The sequence below is a fragment of the Acipenser ruthenus genome, chromosome 5 (assembly GCF_902713425.1).
Source record: "Acipenser ruthenus chromosome 5, fAciRut3.2 maternal haplotype, whole genome shotgun sequence".
In the NCBI taxonomy this organism is placed as follows: Eukaryota; Metazoa; Chordata; class Actinopteri; order Acipenseriformes; family Acipenseridae; genus Acipenser; species Acipenser ruthenus.
Window position 1 is genome coordinate 45,890,366 of NC_081193.1, and position 16,778 is coordinate 45,907,143.

The window sequence follows — 16,778 nt, forward strand, 5'->3', positions numbered from 1 at the left end:
CTAGTCCAGCCTCCAACATGCCGATTGCACGAAGGCGCTGCTCTCTTGACAGACGTGGCATATTAGTTTTTTTCTGTGATTTTCTTTATTGCTTTTATTCAAGCTTGCAATTCAACAGCTGAAATCTCTCCATATCCAGTGTCCAATCAACTGTCTCACTAATTAGGTGATTAAGTGCATATGCTTCAGTCATAGTCACTCAAGTGTGTCATGGTCAAGGATGAACAATCGAGTGATTAAAAAGAAACCAAAAACATTTTGTCAATGTCCATCATTTATATACCTTATTTTCTTTGAAAATAAATATGTTATAATAGCGATAAGTTTCTTTTGATGCTCAGTAACGAGAGACCACTTCCCTATTGAGCAGTACTGAAACTGAGCTGTTTAATAAAATTAAACTTTGCAATAAGAATACTGAGAATAAAGAATATTGTAAAGAAATGACAGTAAGTGGCATGTCTTCTACCTTTATCCATCGCATTAATTATAAACATATACTGGAGTCTTAGCATAAACAAAAATGAATCCTTTTATTTTGCTCTTAGCTACATAATTCATATTGATACTGGTATCTCTACTAAAATTAGAACTAATATTGGTCTTAAAGACTTAGAACTAATATTGGTCTTAAAGAAGGTGTTAAACAGTGTAATTCCAACTTAGATATCTAATTAGGGCTTCAGAAACAAAAATCTAGGTTTGCATGGAATAATGATTTTTTTAATAATGTTCATTAGAAAAAATGAGTCAACCTGCAAAATAGTTTGTCAAAAGGCTCATCTCAGGAACAGAGTTCAAACAAACACTGCTTAAGACACAACAAACAAACACGCAGCTTTGCATGTCAAGGTTAGTGACGATAGTTTTTTCGATTGATATACACATTGATGGAACTTTTTCCTTGAGATCAGATCGGTAGATATACAGGCTTTCGGTTATTTAAAAGTATTATTTAACAATATATGACATCACAAATGCTGGCCAAAGAAACAATGTCATGTGCAACAGGCAGAGGTCTACACAGTAATGAAATTATTTCAGTATGAATAATGTGTTCAGGGTTTTCAAGTCATTAGTTTATGTAATAGATACAGTAAGTATACAGAGTGAAGTGGACAGTCTTTTTTTCCCTACTGTATATTGGTAAACCCAATAGTAAGGCCTCAAAAGTAATGGATCTATAGATTCATGTTTGAAAATATATCTCTCATTAACGCCTGTCCCTACCTATAATTGGTTATCCTTGAAAGACCCTAAAAATAAACTTGCACACACACACACAAAATGAAAATTAAAATGTTCTTGGAGATCTAGAAATGTGTTATCAATCACATTTAGGATTATCAGACCCATATCAGCTTTAAAGAATACTCTACGTATAAACCATCAAAGTAAATGCAGGAGATCTGATTTTTTTGGAAGGGGTTGTTTTAAAAAATGTTATATAAGACCTTGAAACCTTTCTGAATTATCTAAACATGCGTCAAGCTAAAAATATTTATATTGAAGTTCACAAAACACACAGTCATAATTAATCAAAGAGACATGGCTTGCCAAACAACCAGGTGCATGTGTCATTTATATAGATGGCATCATGGTGTAGTTTCATGATTAAACTTGTCATGCTTTATTGCAGTGTGATATATTGTAATTTACCAAACAGATACTAAAATGTATTTAAAAAACATGAAGCCTAAATAAATGCTTAAAAATGTTTAACAAACACAATTTTGAGCATTCAAGTACTGCAGCTAAAGACCATATACTATTAATTTCCCTTCTTTATAACTATTTCCTTGTCAATGCTATAAGAAAAAAACATTTTTACTGCTAGTTATACCTTTCAAAGACATTTAACAAGATCATTGCAAGGACAATAAAAAAAAAAAAAACACTGTACTATTACAAGCAAACACATTTTCATAATAAAGGCAAATGATTAAACAGACAAATTACTTTCTTAAATATCAGTAGTATGTACAGAATGGTATAGTGTAGAATATGAAATGACAATAGTTTATTCAATGTTTTAATGAAAATTAGATAAGTTGTATTTAAAGACTAAGTTGCGGGGTTTCGAAAAAATATAGGGGTCCACGTCCCCACGTGTTGCTACAACGGTTTAAATAATGTACCTGTAGTTTTTCTTTTCATTGTTAACATCTTTATAACTTTTTACATTTATAACTTTAAAATGTTTCAAAGCTCTTTTCAAAATGTCCGCTCTAGAGCACAGATTGTGAAAGTAATACGTGTAAAAAGTTGTCAGGATCTTAACAATGATAAGAAAAATTACAGGTACATTACTTAAACAGTTGTAGCAACACATGGGGACGTATAACGCTATATTTTTCGGAACCCCGCTACTTACTCTTTATGGCCCAAATGTTGGGTACAAAATATCTTGGTATCCCTCAATACAAAATGGTCTCTTGAGCAAGTCATCTCTCAGGTATAATTACCTAAAATGTAATTTTTTTAATTAAAAGATCAGTTCCATGGGATGTGTACAAGATATGTAACCTGTTTAATAAAGGATGGTTTCATTGATATGCTTCTACAGCAGATAAGCAGGTGTACAATGTAAACACCAGGCTCAGGTATAATATTAGTAAGGCCACATTTTCTGTGAATGGCCTTTACTTGTATTATTTATGATTCAAAACTTACAATAAATCCAGATTGTCAATTAACCTGACTGTAAATAAACTGGATTAATTAAAAAAAAAGGTGATTTTTGGCTCTGCATTGCATCCTTTCTTGGTGCTGGTCAATTATCCAGAACATTCTGTAAACCATACTGCTTCCACCCTGCTTTAGTCAAGTTTCTTAACTTCTCTTAACATTAACATTCCACGGTATTTTTATTCCAATTTTTAATTTTTTTCTTGGATAACTGCCAGTTTAGGCCTATTCACACCAGACGTGGTGCAATTTGCTGCATGACAACAATCGTAAAAATAGACACCAATCCTTTACTTTGTAGAATGTTCACTATATCTTTTAGAATGTATGGTTCTCGATTATTGATAACTTAATAGGTTTTAGAGTATAGTAAAATGGTATCATTGGGGAATGGTAGGTCTGTGATGGTCATTGGAAAAATAAATGAAAATAGTCACCTGTTGAGCAACTGAAAACTTTTCACTCTTTTGGAATGCTAACTAAAACACGATTTACAGAATGCTTTAGCTGCCATTGTGACTCCACAATCCAGGTTGGATCCAGTTCTACAAGAATTATGTCAATACATACAGACAGGCTGACCTCAGCAGGTCCCAGAACACTTAAAACCATTTCACCGGGTACGAGAAGAACTGACATGTTGGGGTGATGCGTGCTTGGCTCGGGGCCAGCATACAATCATCCCGAACACCCTTCGCTCAAGAGTCCTGAAACAGGCTCATGAGGGACATCCTGGAATCGTTCCCATCAAGCAGAAGTGCCATGAACTGGTGTGGTGGCCGGGGATAGACTCACAGGTCGAGTCATTAGTTAAGACATGTCAAGCCTGTTTATTGAGTGGCAAATCAGTCCAACCTCAAGCTGCACCCTTACAGCCAGTAGTTTGGCCATCAGGGCCTTGGCAAAAGCTACAGTTTGACATATGTGGAGAGATCCACTCAGAACCGCTTCACCAACGTTTCCTTCTGGTGGTTTATGACCTACATTCCAAATGGCTGGAAGTGATTGCAACAAGCGAGGCAACTTCAAAAGTGGTCATTAGTCACCTAGATGCCTTGTTTGCAAGATGGGGACTACTGCAAACTATCATAACAGATAACGGACCCCAGTTTACCTCCCACGTGTTTCAGCACTATTTGAGGAGTAAAGCTATTGAGCATGTCACTACTTCACGTTATCATCCTGAATCTAATGGTGGTGTTGAGCGGTTTAATAGAACCATAAAAAATGGACTGAGAATCAACATGCTGGAGGGAAAGACATTCTCAAAAGCTCTGTTAACCACATTGCAACACTATAGGGCCACTCCACATGCGACCACTGGAGTCTCTCCAGCCATGCTGATGGTGGGCAGAAACTTTTGGTTGCCGTTAGATCAGATTCGACAGCCTCAACCCTCAGCAGCTCTGGTTGGAGTGAGGAGCAGAGTGGCTGAGAAACAACAAGAAGCAAAGAGATATACAGACTGCAATCGACATGCACACAGGGCAGATCTGAAGGGGGGCCAGTGGGTGAGAATCAAGAGGCCACGAAGAGGTCAAAAACTGAAGTCTCAATTTTCAGCTCCATTGCAAATACTCAAAAACCTAGGAGAAGCCATGTACGAGCTACAGGATGGTTCCAGGTGGCATTTCAGTAGACTGGTCAGGGTGGCTGCACCAGTGGGAGGAGCAGTGGAGTCTATGGATCCAGTACTGATTGATGATGCCAATCCCATGCCAGTACCAACATCAGAAGAGCCCAGAGAGGATAGTGTCCTGAATAGACCAGTTCGTGTTCAACAGGCCCCACAGAGATTCAGAGGTTTTGTTTCAAACTTCCCAGTTTAAGTGAACAATTCTCCTAGGAAAGGGGGTGGGGGATGTTATGTATGGGTTATAGTTCATTACAACAGTTAATGTTAACAAGGGAACTTGGCATAGGTACTGTAAAGTGGGAATGAACTAGACTTTACGTGAGAGGATTGCATGGAGGGATACAGCAGGAGTTTTTGCCCCCGTGTGTTGAGTGTTAATAAACAGCACAACATTAGAACGTAGTATCTGAGTTGTTTGTCAAACACAACAAACATCAAACTTATTATGATAGTTTGCAAAATTAGATGAAAACTTTCAATACAATCGGGATTAATACATAATCATTATTTACAAAATCTTGTTCATCTTGTTACTTGTTATAAAAACTGTTATACTGCTTTACTGCTATACTACTTGTAAATGTTGTCAAATGGTAGTATAAACTTTGTGGCATGAAAGGGCGTCTGCATTGCAAGCTGCATTAGAAGCATGTTTTGGGTTTGATTCTCACACAGGGTTTATATTGCAAACTTAAAAAAAAAAGTATTTTATTTATGTGTACAAACACATTTTTTATGTGAAAAAATGTAGTTGATATGAATGACACTTTCATTGAACATTCATACTTTTGCACACATAACTAACATGCATAGTTTCTATTGTATGTATTTGTGCTAGACTGTTGATGAAATAATATGAAATCATGATCGAATTTGGATATGTCAATTGCATTATGCTGAATCAATTATTTTATTTATTTAAAAAAAAATCACTTTAATTTATGTGGCAGATTGCGGCTGAACATATGTAGCACTTGGGAGGGGCACTCGTTCTTTCTGATCAGGGTGGGATCAGCCAGGCACAATACCAGAAGGAAAATATAAATAGGGATTCTGATTTTCGGTTTTAACCAATAAAACCAGATAAAACACCCCTGATACAAAAAAAATGGATAGCCAATGAACACCGGAAAACACAGGAAAAACTGTGCAAATGGTTAATCAATTCACGTTGACTTTACCCTTTTCCCATTAAAAAAAAAATAAAACCTACTACAAAAATAATAATAAATACATTTCCCAGTGCTGCTGGGCAATGTCCCGCCTTCCTGACTTGTATCTATCATCTATTTGTTCTGAGTATTTTAAACCCGCCCCAACTACTGAGTGACAGCACATTTCTACATTTCTATTGGAGACTCTGCTTGCGAGATTTAAAACGAGATTACAATCAGGATGGAGGTTTGCTAGCAGGATTTAAAGCTGTATTACAGTTAAGATACAGGGGATTTAAAACAGAATTGTGGCAAAATGTACAAAAATGCCTACACACAAAAACCCCAGAAGAATGTGCCCGTGACCATATGGATTTCGTTGTGGAAGACAGCAAAGGAAAGAAGGTACAATTTAAGTGTGCAGGTACTGTCGAGTTACTACTATACATATTTTAACAGAAAAAAAAAACGCTCAAGCATTTTGGAAAGTAACCAAAAACACTAATTTCATACAGTATATCAAAAATGAAAGCCTCGAAAAAAACCGGTTTGCATAAAACTCGAAAATAGCTAAAAATAAGCACCGAAAAATACAATTAATAAAACCTGAAAAACAGAAACCCTAAATATAAACAAGACCACACTACTATGTCAGGCAATGAACATCGTTTTATTAAATACAGGTGGTAAACTATACTTAACAAACAAGGCAGATCCAGAATACACACATACCGCAAGCGGTTTGCACTGCCCGTTAATTAAAACAATAACTAAACACAGAATTACAAATTAAAACTAAAGGGCAGTGTGGCTCAATACATGCACGTAGACGGGGCTCAAAAAAAAAAAAAAACAGCAATAAAACCAATACAGCCCGTCTCCAGCACTCCTCTAAAACCCCAATGCCTTTTAAAATACTAGTTTAAAAACACATACATGACAAAATGGAGACCAAAAGCACAGGCAGGGAGATACGCCTTTAAATTCGGCGGCTCTTTCTTTCCTATTTGTCTTCCTACCACCCGTCGAATCAGAGAGCCCCGCACCGGACGAGTGGGAGAGAGCACAGCTGGGGGTGTGGTGACAGGAGAAGCTGTGGCGCTCAGAGAGGGAGTGGGATGAAGTCATCCAGGTGGTCGTCGAGTCGCTGCCAGAGAGACCGCAGCCGCTGCCAGAGAGTCCCACCCTGCCGGATAAAATGTGACACACTGTTAAAATGAAAACATTTCAAAGTTAGTATCAGGTATGACCTCCCTGAGCATTAACACAATCCTGGCAGCGTTGACGCATAGACCTGATCAGCCTCTGGATAGACCTGTTGTGGGATGTTCCGCCACTCTTCCTGTGCAGCTGCTTGGAATAAGAACATCTTCTGATTGGTTAAACGGCATCACATGACCCTGTGTATATATAGCATATAGCATGGCTTGCATACTAATAAGCCGCTTCACATTGAATAAATCACTATGCACCACTACATTCTAAATTCCATGACAAACTTCCATTTTATTTGTTATTAGTTACAAAACCACTGCCAAAAATGAGTGACATTCCACCTATGTCCTTTTTTTCTTTTTTTTTTTTCTTTTTAATTTAGTCGTCGCCAATTTTTTTACCCCGGTTTTCTCCCCAGTTTAGTATGCCCAATTATTATCTGTATCCTCGGCTCACCACTCGCAACCCCCCCCCGCCAACTCGGGAAACGGCGGCTGGAACACGCGTCCTCTGAAACGTGCTCCTGCCAAGCCGTCATTTTTCGCACTGCAGATCCACAGCAATGCCACCAGACCTATAGTGCCGGAGGACAACACAGATCTGGCGGCTCCACTGCAGAACCACAGGCGCCCTATCGGCCACAGGGGTCGCTGATGCGCGGTGAGCCGTGGATTCCCCTGCCGACCTAAGCCCTCCCTACCCGGGCAGCGCTCAGCCAATTGAGCGCCGCCTCCTAGGAACTCCCGGTCACGGTCGTCTGTGACATAGCCTAGATTCGAACCTGCGATCTCCAGACTATAGGGCACATCCGCGCGGAGCGCCTTTACTAGATGCGCCACTCGGGAGCCCCCTCCACCTATGTCCTTTAATATATTTGGGGATGAAACTCCAGATAACTGGTACAACACCAACTTTCTGAGTGAAGACAGCATTCCACCTGAAAAAAAATACAAATAAAATATGTAAACCAGCAACTGTCAAGAGTAGACACATAACAGTAGAACAGCTAAATGAAATAGAAGATTGAAAAAAATGCAGAACGGGTTGTTAATGTTAAACTGGTTTAAAAAAAAAAAAATGGACATTCATTTTAAGGAAATAAGTCCAAAAAAATCTCAACAACATATGGAATTTTATGCCAGTGCAAAATGTTCAATTGGGGACCAGTATTCAGTCTCCAGTTTTATAACACTGAGCTGGACTAAATAGATGTTTTAACAGTAGAAGTTTTAACATCTCTGTTGACAGCGAGTTTAAAACCAACAAGAACGTATTCATGTCAGTCATGAAAACTTTTAGAAAAGCAGTTTAAGACAAGGCCAGACCAAATTTACAACACAACAGTCTCTCGGCATCCATTTTAGAAGCAGAGTTCCTGAGAGACTTGATCTCGCTAGAGGCTCTCAACCTTTATGGCAACAACATAGAGCAGCTGAGGCCTAACATGTTTTTTTGAGAAAATGACACATTTTCATTTCCTGGACTTGAACCTTAATAGAATAGAAAAAATATGTAAAAGAGATTTGTATAGTTTCCATGGTAAAAATGTAAGTTTTTTCAGTATCGCCTCCAACCCACCACCAGACATGAAAGCATACAACTTTGACTGGAAGACCTGTGGAAACCCATTAAGGAATGTTACCACTAAAACACTGGACATGTCATTGAATGGGTTCAATACTGGTCAAACAAGGTACTTCTTTTTAGCCACAAATGGGACAAATATGAACCACATTATCTACAGTCTTAATATAATGGGTAGTTCATTTGGGTTCTCAAACAGTAAAGTTCCAAACAGTCAAACATTTTTAGTCCTTGCAGAAAGTTTTGTCAGGAGTCTAGACTTGTCAATAGGCTTTATCTTTTCACTTAACCCATTTGTATTTGAACCACTTAAATATCTCGAAGACCTTAAAACAATGCATTTGCTGGTCTTCAAAATTTTAAAAAACTTACCCTTTCCAGTAACCTTTTGGGTGAGATTTTTGCATACACCTTTGATGGCCTTGATAATCTTACTGAAATTGACTTGGCAAACAATCATATTGGTGTTATTAAGAGTAATTCTTTCTGTGGATAATTAAGCAAATTATCAGTTCAGTTAAGGGTCTAGTTAAGTAATTGAGAGCTTGGTTGGAATGAGAACCAGCAGCCACAGGTCGTCCCCAGGACCGAGTTTGAGAAGCTCTGTTTTAATGAGACATAATCAACTGTCTTATTGTTCTAAAAAATCAGAAAGACCAAAGGAAAACAGCTTAATACACCTAGTAATACAATATATTACAGGCTGCATGGGAAGCAAAAACATGTTTAGATATGTTTGATAACCTTAGTAAGTTGGTTGAACTTAAGCTTAACCAAAACTTCGGTTTCTCCCGAAATACATTTTTAAGGGGCTTTTAATTTCACTGGAAAGGTTGGTTCTCTACTGCAACTTGCTTGCCCACCTAAAGATGTATTCCCCAGGAGACTGAAGATTCTTGATTTATCCCAAAACATCCTTATGTCACCCAGTCCTGATACCTTCAGTTTTATTAGTATTCTAGACCTAGGAAAGAATCAATATATCTGTGACTGCCATTTAAAAGACTTCACACTATGGATACATAAAACAAATGTGACTTTTCTTAGCGATTCAAGTGATATGTACTGTTCTTTTCTTCAGCATTTGATAGGGATTTCACTTACCAACATCACTTTCGATGAATGCGAAGAAGAGGATCAAAGGCTTAGAATAAAAATAAAGCTCTCTATTTATTGGCTGCACAACTACTCTGATAGTAATTATAACTTTGGTCATTATTTTTACACAGTTCCATGGTCTGTGCTTTATCAGTTACAAAAAATGACCAGCAAGCTGCTGGCTGCCTAAGCAAGAGGCTGGTAGGGGCGATTCCAAGTACGATGCATACATATGTTTCAGTAACAATGACTTTAATTGGGTGGAAGCCACCTTACTTCAACAGCTAGACACACAGTTTTCTGAGAAAAACAAGGTTTGTTTGTGCTTTGAGAAGACCATATCTCAAATATACGGGATGCTATTTGGAACAGTAAAAAAAAACCATCTGCATTGTGACCAGAGAATTTTTGAAAAGATGTCTGGTGCATTGAAGCCTTCAACTTGGCCCAAAGTTGATACTTTGACGAATTGAAAGATGTTCTTGTCATGGATGTAGCTGGAAGACTTCCCCAGTTCATGTTAATGAAATGTAGTCAAATCCAAGCTTTTCTTCAAAGCAGACACTATTTACGTTGGCCGGTAGACAAACAAGACATAGATTGATTTTATGACAGTCTTATCAATATGATTCTGAAAGATAAAAAAAAATAAAAATAAAAATTACATCCCTTTACAAAATGTGACAGTTGCAACCTGATTATTTTAAAAAGCACAGGTTTGTGTCGGATATGTTACAGTTCTACTCAAAAAGAAAAAAAACAATTCTACCTCAGCCCAGAAGGTGGTGCCGTTTCAACAGTACCTCTAAATAAATGTCCTACATGACCTTTGTACTTCCAGTGAAGGTACAACTGCATGGAGTGCAAGGTAGCTCATACGATTGGGAACTTGCTGGTTCGAATCCTGGCCCACATGGATTGTTGACTGGCCTTTTCTCTCTTATGGGTTTGGGAGGAAAATTGTCTGCAAATAGCTCACCTCAGATAACTGATTTTTGTCTTTAACAAAAGTGAATGACAGAGACACTATTACAGCAGCTACAAATAAATAACTAAGAAAGAATTTTCTGAATGTAGGCTTTTCTAGAACCATTACTTGAATTATCATTAAACTGTTCCAACTGCTCAAACATAATTCATACTAGATTCTATATTTCTTTTTTAATAAAAGTTATGCACGTTGTTGTAATGAAATGTTTATGTATTTTGTTATTTCAACATTTTTCACTTCAATAAGTGTTCTTGTAATCCATAATCGTTGGTTGTTTTGTTACTTGGAGTGATAAAAAGGCACAAGTAGGTTCTTAAGCCATTGGCATTGAAAAGGCTTATAAACATTTAAGAAGGTTAATCTTTTGCAAAACAATAATGCTTCATATCTCATGCCAGTGACAGACACCCCCAATCACATGTGTAAATAAAAAAACAGCAATAGAACAACAAGAAAAATAGAACACCATCACCTACATGTTAAAATGACATTCCGACAGCCAGACAGATGCCTTCAGATATCGGCTAGAGATTCTCATTAACTTGTGCAAAAAAATGTTCAAACCAAGTTTCATTACAAGCGTTTTACCGTGTTGCCTCCATATTTATAATCTTTTAAAAACTGTCTACCTCATGTTTCAACATAACCTATACATGCAGACAGACAGCCTCTATTTACCTCAAGGTTATACTGTCCTTTGCAAGGTTCATAACAATTGATCATGGTTTTTAGATATATGTAAAACTGTGTGACATACAACAAGATCTGAACTTTAAGTGTAGGCATCCTACTCTGCTTACTTTGTAAAAAATACAGCAAAACACAACAGCTCAGTTCCCAGCATTTGGATATTAGAAACACTGTTCTTTTTCATTAAAACCTTATCAAGATAAAGGTTATTAATTAGGGTTACCATGTGGCTCCAGATTAACCGGACGCTGTGAGACAGAACGGGATTTCATACTTGCCCCTAAATTGAAATAAATGAAGGTGTAAATGAACCATCCTTAGCTACAATTAATAATGGTGCTTAAATACCTGCATGCGCGTCAAATAATTGTATTATACCAAGAATGAATTGCAGCCAGTCGCTATTTTTTTCTGTTTGTTAAAATTCAATCGCCCATATTATTCTGCAAATACAATTTCATCATCATCTTGTTGCTCTATCGATAAATTAGCTATTCGTTCATTAAGATTTGATCAGAAGCAGCTGATCCGTGTGAATTGTTTGCTGCGCCCAAGCAATTCCACCACAGCAGGATTAATCTCAGCAAAGGTGGAGCTCATTTATACGTGAATTACTTTCAATTTAGGGGGAATTTTGAAATTCCGGTCTGTCTCAAAGCGTCCGGTTAATCTGGAGCCATATGGTAACCCTATATTAATTGAATTTGATTTGCATAAACTTTAATATGGTTTGTATTGTATGTGACATTTTGGATTCTGGATGAGATAGAACATATGGTTTTACATTTAGAACACTAATTTATTCTTCAAATGTGTATGTTAAAGATTATTATAGAAATCTGTTTTCCTACACCTTACATTTTGTTTCTGGTGCCTTAGCAACACTTCACATATCAGAGATCATTTCAGATAATTACTTTATTGCAAGGTGTATAATATAGCAAGCACTCATGTCCTTGACCTGTGACCTAATGTGGCTGCCATATTGATGTCAGTTGGCTTTTTTTTATTTTCTGAGGCTACACACATAAGAACATGAGAACGGTTCCAAACGAGAGGAGGCCATTCGGTCCATCTTGCTCATTTGGTTGTTACTAGCTTATTGATCCCAGAATCTCATCAAGCAGCTTCTTGAAGGATCCCAGGGTGTCGGCTTCAACAACATTACTGGGGAGTTGGTTCCAGACTCTCACGATTCACTGTGTAAAAAAGTGCCTCCTATTTTCTGTTCTGAATGCTCCTTTATCTAATCTCCATTTGTGACCCCTGGTCCTTGTTTCTTTTTTCAGGTCGAAAAAGACCCCTGGGTCGACATTGTAAATACCTTTTAGAATTTTGAATGCTTGAATCAGATCACCGCGTAGTCTTCTTTGTTCAAGGCTGAATAGATTCAATTATTTTAGCCTGTCTGCATATGACAATACTTTTAAATCCGGAATAATTCTGGTTGCTCTTCTTTGCACTCTTTCTAGAGCAGCAGTGTAGCAAGGTGATCAGAACTGAACACAATATTCTGTATGAAGTCTTACTAATGCATTGTAAAGTTTTAACATTACTTCCCTTGATTTAAATTCAACACTTGTCACTATATATCTGAGCATCTTGTTGGCCTTTTTTAGATTAAGACATGTCTTAGTCAACATAAACGTCTTTTTCATAGTTTCCTTCTTCAATTTTAGTATCTCCCATATGATATTTATAATGCACATTTTTATTGCCTGCGTGCAGTACCTTACACTTTTCTCTATTAAATGTCATTGCCAAGTGTTTGCCCAGTTCTGAATGTGGGCTAGATCATTTTGAATGACCTTTGCTGCTGCAACAATGCCACTCCTCCTATTTTTGTGTCATCTGCAAATTTAACAAGTTTACTTACTATACCAGAATCTAAGTCATAATGTAGATTAGGAATAGCAGAGGACCTAATAATGATCCCTGTGGTGCTCCACTGGTTACCTCACTCCATTTTGAGGCTTCTCCTCTAATCAGTACTTTCTGTTTTCTACATTTTAACCACTCCCTAATCCATGTGCATGAATTTCCTTGAATCCCTACTGCGTTCAGTTTGAGAATTAATCTTTTATGCAGGACTTTGTCAAAAGCTTTCTGGAAATCTAAATCAACCATGTCATATGCTTTGCAATTATCCATTGTCGATGTTGCATCCTCAAAAAAATCAAGCAGGTTAGTTAGACACGATCTCCCTTTCCTAAAACCATGCTGACTGTCTCCCAGGATACTGTTACCATATAGGTAATTTTTCAATTTTATTATAGTTTCCATAAGTTTACATATAATAGAAGTCAGGCTTATTGGTCTGTAGTTACCTGGTTCGGTTTTGTCTCCCTTTTTGTGGATTGGTATTACATTTGCAATTCTCCAGTCGGTCGGTACAACCCCTGTGTTAAGAGACTGTTGCATGATCTTGGTTAGCGGTTTGTAAATAACTTCACATGCTTTGAGATATTAAATTACTCAAGAACTTTAAATGATGGGAGATTTCAGAGCTTTTTTTATTTTTGTTAAATACATATATTTTTCAAATAATACATTGACACAAATTATTTGAGAGATTCAACAGGAATAAAAAAAAGCTAATTATAATAAGTGAGTGAGTTCATCTTTAAAACAAAGTACAACCACCACGAACAAAACTTAGAAAGTACAGGACTTGACAGCTAGAGGGCAGACTCTAGCTGTCAAGTCCTGTACTTTCTAAGTTTTTTTACACATTAACAATCACAAGACAGGGGGATCTCATTTTATCCCAAAAGATGGTGCCTTTGGATTGTGACAACTAGTAAGCAAGTAACGTTACAGTACAACAAAGCTAACGTGGTCCTTACATTAAAAGCACTTGATAGTCTATATATGGATAATATCACCACACACATCTGTCTATCTATCTATCGGGAGAGAGAGAGAGAGAGAGAGAGAGAGTTGTAGTCAAAAGTATCATTTATAATTTACAATGTATAATTTCTAGAGATTTCTCAAAGACAAATGAATTCAGGAAAAATCTTTTTACTTTTGTGGATGAGGAAAAAAAGTTACAAGAAATAGATGTCTACAGTTATTTATTTCAGTCAATCGGATTTAGATTGGGACTTTGACTAGGCCATTCCAGAACCTTGATTTTATTCTTCTTTAACCATTCTGAAGTAGATTTTGATGTGTGCTTTGGATCGTCGTTGTGTTGGAACGTCCAGTTGCACTTTAAACCAAGTTTTGTAGCGGAGGGTTTCAGATGATTGGCCAATATCTTTTGGTATGCTATGGAATCCATTTTACCATGTATTGGAACTAAATTTCCTGTGCCATTAGAGGAAAAACAGCCCCATAGAAGGATATTACCACCTCCATGCTTGACAGTTCATATGGTGTTCTTTTCTTTGTATGCCTCACCAGACTTTCTCCAAACGTAACATAAGAACATAAGAACATAAGAAAGTTTACAAACGAGGAGGCCATTCAGCCCATCTTGCTCGTTACTAGCTTATTGATCCCAGAATTTCATCAAGCAGCTTCTTGAAGGATCCCAGGGTGTCAGCTTCAACAACATTACTGGGGAGTTGGTTCCAGACTCTCACAATTCTCTGTGTAAAAAAGTGCCTCCTATTTTCTGTTCTGAATGCCCCTTTATCTAATCTCCATTTGTGACCCCTGGTCCTTGTTTCTTTTTTCAGGTCAAAGAAGTCCCCTGGGTCGACATTGTCTATACCTTTTAGGATTTTGAATGTTTGAATCAGCTCGCCACGTAGTCTTCTTTGTTCAAGACCGAATAGATTCAATTCTTTTAGCCTGTCTGCATACAACATGCCTTTTAAACCCGGGATAATTCTGGTTGCTCTTCTTTGCACTCTTTCTAGAGCAGCAATATCCTTTTTGTAACGAGGTGGCCAGAACTGAACACAATATTCTAGGTGAGGTAACGACTATAAGTGAGACGAAATAGCTCGATTAGTGTTTCATCACTCCACAAAACCTTTGACCAGAACTCATATCCATCATTCAAATGCTGTTTTCCTTGTGACATTTTCCTAAGATTGGCTTTTTCCTTGGCCTGCGATCATTGAGACAATCACCATGCAATACTACTGTGGTATCCGAAACATAATCAAGTACAGAGAAACATCATCAAAAATAAAATAAAAATACATTCATTTCTATCTTCAAAAATCCTTGTTACAGTATTTATAAAAAGACTAGTTTTAAAACATTATTAATACTAGAGACAACCCCACTCAACCTATACACAGAGTACTGGGGGCGTATTTAAGAGAAACAGCATTTTAGTACCTGTACCTAGAAGAGAAAAATCAAATATCATTGTTTTAGGCAGGTAACTATTAATTTGTATTTCAACCATTAATGTTTTACTAACATGTTTTGGTGTATGTAGGTCAGTGGTTCTCAACATGCAAACAAGTGGAGCTTTGTACAGCCCCTCCAAACAGCTTACATCTTTAACCATTAAACCATTAATGCAACCTAATGTTGTTACATTCCTTTGTAACCTATGTACTATGAATGAATCATTTGTATATTGACAATGCTTGCTAAATATGTCATTGGCTAATTTAGTATATTTATCACTTACAATACATCATTTTTGTGTCACTTGTTTTGCCTGCATTGTATTTTTTTTTCATAAAAGAACATAAATAGAACAAGTATGTAAGATGAGAGATGAAGGGATGATCTTTTGAACGCCTTTTGACAATTCCCTGGTACCATTTTTTTTTAAATATACTGTATAATGTGCACTATACCTCCACACAATCTGCAAGACTCCTGTAGACACTACTGAAAGCACAAGTTTGCATTATTACTCAAAGGTTTTTCCGTTTCCTTAATATAGACATAAATGTCCAAACAGGATGCCGCAGAGCCAAATAAAACTTCCTGTTTGGGGCAGTAGTTACTTCCTCTGGAATCACTTTGTCTCTGCTCTTTAGACTTTCAAAGGACTGACGCACAACCCAGGAGAAAAACTAAAATTAGCACATCATTATATAAAAAAAGTATTTGTTTAAGGAAGGGTATGCCATTCTAATAATGCCTAACTAAAGGTACGTAGTTTATCTTGGAAGAAAACATTTCAATAGATAAAACAGGGCCCCCTTTATTTAAATTACTTTATTCGAACTAATCTAAAACAGGCTTTTTTTTTTTTTTCTTAGAGCACTGTTGATCAGTGTATCACTTGATAACCTTGTTGTTTCAAATACTGTGCTTTGGTCCCACATTCACTAAATAATTTAAACTGAATTTAAACTGTTTATCGCTGCACAACTTGGAAGGTGGACCAATGATAATATTCCCTGCAGCACTCCTTTATATCAAACATGTATAGAGGTTAACACTTGGTTCCCTACTAGTGCACCGAATTAGGCACATGGTTTTTAATTAAACCCCCCCCCAAAAAATAATCCCCATAAATTAATACCTGTGTTTAATAGTAATACAGGTGTTGAAATTGAATGTACTTCCCACAGCTATCACTAGATGGCAGCATCAATCAACCTGGACTTAACCCAAGATCAGGTGAGTACATAGGAGTCTGTGGCCCTCATTACCTGTTATAATTACAACACTTCATTAACACCGCCCAGGCTGAGAATACACTTGAAAGGGTTACAAACTTTAGCTTCTGATGTCTTTGCGGGCATTTAGCTGTAGACATTGTTGTCGATGGTTCAGCGAAGTAAAGTGTTAATGA

At 37.1% G+C, this 16,778-nt stretch overlaps 1 pseudogene; it reads left to right on the forward strand.

Moving 5' to 3' along the window:
- The first annotated feature begins 4,025 nt into the window (after window positions 1–4,025).
- Window positions 4,026–10,027, forward strand: LOC117403155 (toll-like receptor 5; annotated as a pseudogene).
- The last annotated feature ends 6,751 nt before the right edge of the window (window positions 10,028–16,778 follow it).